This window comes from Typha angustifolia, chromosome 6 (genome assembly GCF_048772165.1).
Source record: "Typha angustifolia cultivar Huaian chromosome 6, ASM4877216v1, whole genome shotgun sequence".
Lineage (NCBI taxonomy): Eukaryota > Viridiplantae > Streptophyta > Magnoliopsida > Poales > Typhaceae > Typha > Typha angustifolia.
Genome location: NC_133244.1, coordinates 4032286 through 4040647, shown reverse-complemented (window position 1 = coordinate 4040647; position 8362 = coordinate 4032286).

The following is an 8362-nucleotide window of genomic DNA, read 5'->3' as shown; positions in this document are numbered from 1 at the left end:
ATATACTTATTTCATTATTTCATGCAAATAGTTTTTCCTGTAAATTTCTGTGAAATAATTTAACATGTAAGTATCGGTAAACTTTCTCTTTAGTGCTCATGGCATTATTTCATATTGGCAATTGTTCTACGTACCTCCCAGTGCACATTAAAAGTCCAATAGCCGCCAGACCGTAAACAGTACCATAAGTTTCTTTGATTTATTTTCTTTTTGACGGCCGTGGACAGCCATCCTTTTGATCGACGATGACTGAACTCCTTTGCCACGTTGTCTCTAACTCTTTGCACGTAAGCAAGGAGACAGACACAGCTGAAGACCTTGTACAACCTAAGCAATGCGTTAGATAAGATGATATATAGATGATGGGATTGTCGTGTAAAGTGTTTCGGATAACGCATGAACTTTTCAACTTCCATCTGCATCCATCTCACCTCTTTCTCTTTTCTTCCTCTTTTCTAAAAGGCACCACGTTCATGCATGTCACCTCCCACTACGTTATAGCCATGCAGATTATAAAGAGAATTACGTACTATTTGCTTTCTACGTTGTGGTTATATATCTTATCTCATCTTTTCTCTTTATGACCATCCGCGTAGAAATAGGCTGTCTCATTGCCAACAAGGACCACAAAAGCTTAGCTAATGCTTTAAAGGATCGGATATCTTATGGCCTTGATATAGATAAGTGGAAGAAGTGACCTCATTGCCAATATGACAAAGCTTGCAATCCGGATGTAAAGCGAAAGGTGATATATATTTTGATCTTTATGTCTGCTAATGCACTGCTATTCTTTCTATTAGAGATCTTGCTTAGTTTACTACTTTTGTTAACTCTCATGGGAGCAAAAGACCTTTAAAATCGTCAACTCGTGACCTCACAATATCCATGATTTATATAACATATGACACTTTAAAGTTCATTATCTCTTCGCTATGGAATATTCCGGGTAACTATGAGACTTTAGATGAATTCCACAGTTTTGACTATTATAATTCATATTACCAAGAGAGAGATAAGATTTCCTAAAACTTTTTTGCCTTTTTGGCACTAAAAAAATTTGGAGGTAGGTGAATTTACACACCCCTTGTTAAATGAGTCAAACTGCACTTGCAACGCATTCGGATTTCCTTTATATTACTATTGTTGTGCATCCATGTAATATAAAAATTTTCTTTTCTTCGAATTACAATTTATCTCCCTGTGGTTTAATCCAATTTAAATTTACCCCTATATGCATACTTTAAGATTAAGTACTTAACCCTCTTGTGGTCCTGATTAAGTTGCAATTATTAGTAAGCCGTTCACAAGGATGTGAAAAACCTATTTACCCCCACGTAAGTATAATCTAATTAGATGATGAGAGGGTTAGTTTGGTCTAACAACTTGCGTGTGGCTAAAAATATCGGTACCAATGACAACAAATCTAACGGTTGCAACTTAATTGGTCCGAGGCGCATAAGAGTTCAATTCATAAATTTGAAGTACATAATTGTAAGTTAAAATTAGAATAAAGATGGCCAAGGGTAGGCTCTATCAATAGTCTTCTAAAGATTTAATGAGACAAAAGATGGTCTTGTAGTGCTATGTCAGAAATAGAATTTCTTTTGGGAAGTAAGAAAACATTGTTCATGTGTATAATAGATGATTAATGTGGCTGCCATGAAGAAGTAAGCTTTGGTTATAAGGCAAAATCTACTCGCTTATACGAGGATTTCAGGGACAACAATTTGGTGGCTTTGACGTATAGATAATTTATTTTTGGTTTACATAGTCATAAATAAGAATTTTAATCATCTTCATGTCTCCCATTTCCCTATCAAATTTTCGTTCAAATTTTGAATCAGTCATTGTTATGCATGCCTCGTTTCCTAGTAAAACTTGAATTCCAACACCACTTCGGCTACCAACTTCTAACCTATCTTAAATGCGATATCACCACAATCAGCACCACCACCATCATAACATAACTCGGCCTTTGGTCTTCGATCAAACAAAGAAAAAATTCAGAAATTTTAGAGTTTGTGCCCATAATCTTCTCTTGGTAATTAATTGAAAGTATTTCTTCTGGACCTCTAGGATTTAGACTCATTAAGATTGGTCGAGCAACTATAATCATTTGATAAAATCTTTCCAGAAGGTTAATTTCCATACATCTGATGGACATGGATTGCTACTCGCCTTGTATACATCATAGCTCAAATCTCAATCAATTCACTCACCCATTTGACCTTAGAAACATCCAACCTATTAGTTTGCCTTGAGTATCTCCATTTAACAACTGTCACTATAGAATGCAGACAATTGAACAATTCACCGGAACAAAACTAGATATTGCGGCAATTGTCTTCTACCGCTATAGATCCTTTACATCCAATTGCTAGAATGGCAGCTACGAATGACGAATTTTCTTGCAGTAATGTATCAGAGTTATTACACAAGAAATCTGGTGCTTATAAGACTGCGGTGGAGTAAAAGTAATTGGTGTAATTAGAAGAGGCCAGATTGTCAAACTTGTGTATGTGAACTTGGAAACAATGTATAGATTGATTGGAACGTAAAACCAGGAAAGATCGACTCAAAGATCCCATTCATGAACCTACTTTCGTCTTTCTTCCTCTCCCCCAGTTCCAAATGGATATAAATTCGGATAAGAAATCCCTTAACTTTGACTGTTCTAGCCAAGAGATCACTGTCAGCTATTAACACTTAGTTGCATGCATGGAGGAATGAATCCAACCATCAACTGCTTACTGCAGGCTGCAAATTAAAGAGGGGGTGCGTATATACGTATATATATACTATGTACTACGAAAGCCTTTAATTTTGTGATAATAGGAACCACGAAAATTAACGTGGTAGTTAAATTATTTTAGACTAACTGGATACCAGAATATAGGTTAGGTGATTAATTAGGAGACCAACTAATTACAGCCAAAGTCATGGATAAAGTGGGCCCGTTCGACTTGGCACCACCTCACCTTGTCGAGTTCTGAACGACTTGCCACCTAATTAGGGCAACAAAAGTCGCGTCTCCATTAACAAATTTACTTGCTAATTAAATTAGGGTTAAGTGCATGCACACCAACCCTACCTACCGGTTTTGGGTAGCTTTCTCACGTGGAAGATTTAGAGTTTTGACTCTGCAACAAATCTTTATATATATATATATATATATATCTTAAACTAAATAAATAAGTAAACACATAGGTTCAAGTGACAAACTAAATTGTCACTTGAACCTATATTTGAACATTAATATCACCGCTCTTTTGTTTATAAAAATTAAAATTGTACAAGCATGAATCAATATTAATAATTAATATTTTCTTAAAGTTAATTTGCATGTTTTTTACCTTTTCTAGAGTTTGAAAAACTCTCACGTCGCTATTGAGATTTTGAATTTGATGACTTTTGCATTTTAATTTTTTTTTATCTTATTTGGTTTCAAAATTATTTGAAAAGTTAAATAAGACATGTTAAGCTTTTCATCATCCTTCCCAAAGATTTTTTAAGTTTTAGCTGGAGCTCTAGCTCAATGTAGATAAGTATCTAAACTCTTGTAAACTAAATTTCAAATAATCATCAAGTGTGAGGCAAAAATAGGTTTAATTATGTAAAATTGATGTAGAAATAGCCCTCTATAAATACAGAGACACTTAGGCCCTATCAAACTTTAGCCAATATAGTAAGCTGTCTAGTCTAAGTTTTAAGCTATGTGTGTTACTGAATAATTGCTTCGAACGTCACTGAGATCTGCTTTAAGTTGTCGTATTGCCAAGTTGCCCCTCCAAGCCAACCGCACCGCCGAGTTATCAACCAAGTTAAGCTATTGAGTCAAGCCACCAAGCTACCAATATGCAAACCACCCAATAATTTTTCTCCATAATATTTATTTTCAGTTGGAGTTAATCCCATGACATCCTTGGTCATAAAGAAGTGTACCAAAATAACCCTCTTTTGAGCTGATGAAGAAATGCACTTGAATTGTTGGAGGGTATGTGCCAATGTGAATAAAGCATCAAAAGTATACATTTTCAAATATTGGTAAACAAAATTACTAGGACGCCGTTATAACTTTGCAAGACTTTGCATAGCGGTTTATATATGAGATATTAATTATTTGGAAATACTCTACTAACTTTCCAAAGCTTAATGAATAAAATATTTAGGCCACTCTTGCTGTAGTATATTTTGGTCATTTTTTATGACATTTTGGTGCTGAAATTATTGAGAACAATTTGTTGAGGGTGAAGATATCTAAATGTTTGTGGTGTGAGCTGAAGGGGAAATACTTGGAGCATGTGAATTTAGCTGAAGGTGTAGCGGTCAATCCAAGCAAGGTAAAGAGCATAATCGAGTGGTCGATTCCAAGGACCATGTGCAAATTGCATGGGTTCCTTAGCTTGACAGATTACTATCATTATTTAACTGCTAGGTATGGCAAAATTGTAGCACCCGTTATTGCTCTTTTGAGAAAGGATTCATTTATGTGGAGCGATAAGGCTACGATGGCATTTGAAGAATTGAATGCTGCTATGACTATGACACTGGTTTTGGCACTACTGGACTTCACCAAGGATTTCATTATTGAACGTAATGCTTCGGGGGCAGGTATAGATGTTAGTCTAATTCAAGGGGGGCAAACCTATAGCCTTCTTAAGCAAAGCATTGTCCAAGAAATCACAGCAACTCTCAACCTACGAAAGGGATATATTGACGATATTACATGCTTGTGACCAAATGGAGACCATATTTGATTGGGCGGTATTTCATCATCTGCACTGATTAGAGAAGTCTTTCATATTTCATGGGGTAGGGGATACATACACCGACACAACAACGATAGGTGAGAAAGCTCTTAAGATATGGCTATGAGTTACAATACAAAAATGGGTCATAGAATTGGGTAGCAAATGCCTTATCGCGCCAATCGAGGAGAGCGGAGTTTGTTGTCATTTTCATGCCATCTGTTCTCTTCCTTAAGAAGCCAAGGAGGGCGAGTATTGCTGACCCATGTGTTAGAGGGTTGTTGTAGGAAATCAAAACCAATCCAAAGAGCCATCTCAACTTAGAGGACCAAGACGACCTTTTACTTGACTGTGGGCGTATCCGGGTGCCCACAAGTGCATCATTACAGTCCAAGTTTTTGGAGCACCTCCATAACACTTCGGAGGCAAGTCATGAAGGTGTTCCAAGAACCTACAAGAGGATCTCTCAAAGCTGCACCTAGCTCGGAATGAAGAAAAACTTCAAGACTACGTGAAGGCATGTGAGACGTGCCACCAATAGGTGAAGATAGAGACATTAAAGTTGGTTGGACTCCTTTAACCTTTGCCCATGCCGGATCATATTTGGAAAGACATCTCTATGGACTTCATAGAGGGTTTATCGCTAGTGTGAGGGTACTCAGTTATCTTTGTTGTGGTGGATAGGTTAAGCAAATACGCTCACTTTTCTTTCTCTATCAAATCAGTAGTTGAATGCTTCGTCCAAAACATAGTGAAAGTCCATGGAATGCCTTGCACGATAGTTTCAAATTGTGACAAAGTCTTCGTCAGCAAGTTTTGGACTGAATATATTAGATTACAAGGCACCTGTCTAGACTTGAGTTCAACATATCATCTAGAAACTAATAGATAAATGGAGGTAGTGAATCAAGAAATTGAGCAGTACCTTCGGTGCTTCGTGGGAGATTGTCCAAGATGCTAGTTGGAATATCTTCCAAGGGTTGAGCGGTCATACAACACCATTCACCACAGCAGCATCAAAATGACTTTGTTCGAAGCAATGTATGGGCGCGCGACACTATTTTGCATGGTCAATAGGGCATTGATGGATCACAAGGAGTTCAATATGGGCAATACGGTGTTTGTGTGAGTTCAACCCTACCGCTAAGTCACTTTGCGCCCTATTTAAAACTAGAATTGTCGTTCAGTTTTGTTGGTCATTCTAGGTTGTAGAACGGGTTGGACTAATTGCCTATAAGCTTGAGCTACCATAGGGTACTCAAGTGCACTCGGTGTTCCATGTTTCCTTATTGAAGGCAAGGCTTAGGTCGGATCAACTCTTGGGTTCGGTTCTACCTAAATCGAAGGACAAGCTTCACACCATTAAATGTATTCGAGTGTTGGCACGACAACATAAGCGATGTGGCTCGAGGTTGGAGACTGAAATCTTACTCAAATGGTTAGGCAAACCATTTGATAAGGCCATATGGGAGCTCAAGATCGAGATCATTGATTAATTCCCCACATCACATCCCGAGGACAAGGTGGGAGAAGCAAGGTGGGCAGATACGGTTTAGCTTTGACTAAGCCTAAGTGAGGCATGGAGGCATTGGGTTTGATCCCCAGTGATCTAGTAGGGGAATTAAAATAAGACCCCTTTTTTTTATTTATATTAGCTTTTCCTTAGTTGTTTTCTCTTAAAATAAATTGTAATTTAGATTAGACCTTGGAGTCTAATCAATTGCTTTTGGGTCCTTAAGTGCTTCGGTCTTAAGCTAACCTAGCTAAGCCGACTTAGGTTTAGGAGTAGCAACTTATAAATCATTGTGGTGTGCACTCGAGTCCAATTAAATCGCCTTCTACCTTCTTCTTTCTTGTTCTTTCCTCCCAACTTGGCCGACCACCCTAAACTGACCTAGATACCTTCCTCTTCAACTAGTCAGTGCCACTTGCCCTTAGGTTATGGCTTACCTTCTCCCCCTTCTCTCTCTCTCTCTCTCTCTCTCTCTCTCTCTCTCTCTCTCTCTCTCTCTTAACTTACTACCGATCTTCCCTAGTCCATCCATACCACCACCCTACCGCCCAAGTCGGACCACCCTGTAACTCTGACCATCCCCATCCACCATCCATTCTGATAGATTTGTCCCCCATCCCAAATCTATCTAACCTTCAAAATTGTTTGCCAATTCGACCATTGAATCTGAAGGACCTCATTAATCTTGAACGTAGCCTTCCCCTCAAAGATCAAATCTCATATTCGAGGTTATCGTTAGACTCGTACGAACCGTGGGAGCAAATAGATACTTTCGAATCACCAATCAGAGGGGTGTCTGTCATGCAAGAAAATACAAGATAGTCTCAACCAATATATTGTTGATTTTTTAACTTGAAAACGAGATTAATAACTCAGAAAACTAAGATAGACAACTTACAAAAATTAAAGCATATATATATATACATATAATTATATGCATAAGCACACGGTTAGGACATACAAATAACCAAAACAAATTTTTCTAGCCAAAATATTCCACTAAAATATCGGGAAGTGGTGCCAAAAAAAAAACACTATTCTTAATCAACACATCTCTTATCTTTAGTTCACATCATCTTTATGAGATTCATATAAAGCACTAGATGTGGAAGCATATAAATAATTACGCTAGTCACTAATATTATTCAAAATACTACCTTTCATGAGCATACAAGTTATGGTACAGTGATTTGTGTGGTTCAAGGGACTATCAAGACGCAAGTGACGTTGAGACAAATCAAGTTCTTGGCACGTACGCCATAAAGTCATGAATATCCGGTAACAGTCTTAATGAGTCAAGATAATTTTTATAGAGTAAAATAAACTTTTCCTCTGGATCTTTACCCGTTTCAACTTTGTTTTGTTACTATGCACAATTCTGACTAAACTACAAAAACAAACATCACTGTTAAATTGTCATTCTATATATATATATATACACACACACGTGTGTGTGTTTAGAGAAAGAAAAAGTTAGAATATGGCTTAGTAATTAAAGAAAAAGTTAAGAGAGGATAAAATCATTTTTGTAGTAAGAATATTTAAATAGAAAACTCATGAACAATATTAACTTTGGTCGAAAACCATCAAAAAGTTATAATTTAGTCAAAACTAAGCGCAGGTAAAACTCAGAATAGTAATATAATTTTAATCGAAACTACATCTTTATTTCTCCCTGGAAGCCTTTCCTATCATCAAGCCAGCCGCCGACAATCCTCCTCCTCCTTCTCCTCTTCTTCTTCTTCTTCTTCTTCTTCTTCTTCTTGGTTTGCTGCCACCGACTGCTTGGGTTGGATGCGGCGGTGCCGGCGGCGGTGCCGGCGGCGGTGGCCGTTGAAATTGTGAGCAGGAGAAGTGATAACGACGACCTCGTTGAGAAGTATCCTGGAAGGAGAGTGAAGCAGTAAAGTCAAGCACAACATGGACCAAATAAAGACCGAATCAACGCAAGAGTGGTCGATTGTTCAACTATAATTCTTAATTAACATGTTTAAAAGTCCGAATAGTACAATGGTCAAATAACACGTGTCGCCAACCTGCTACGCTATTCAACCGGCGGCTTTTACGAAAAACCAGAGTTTCCACTCATGAGTGTCTCCCT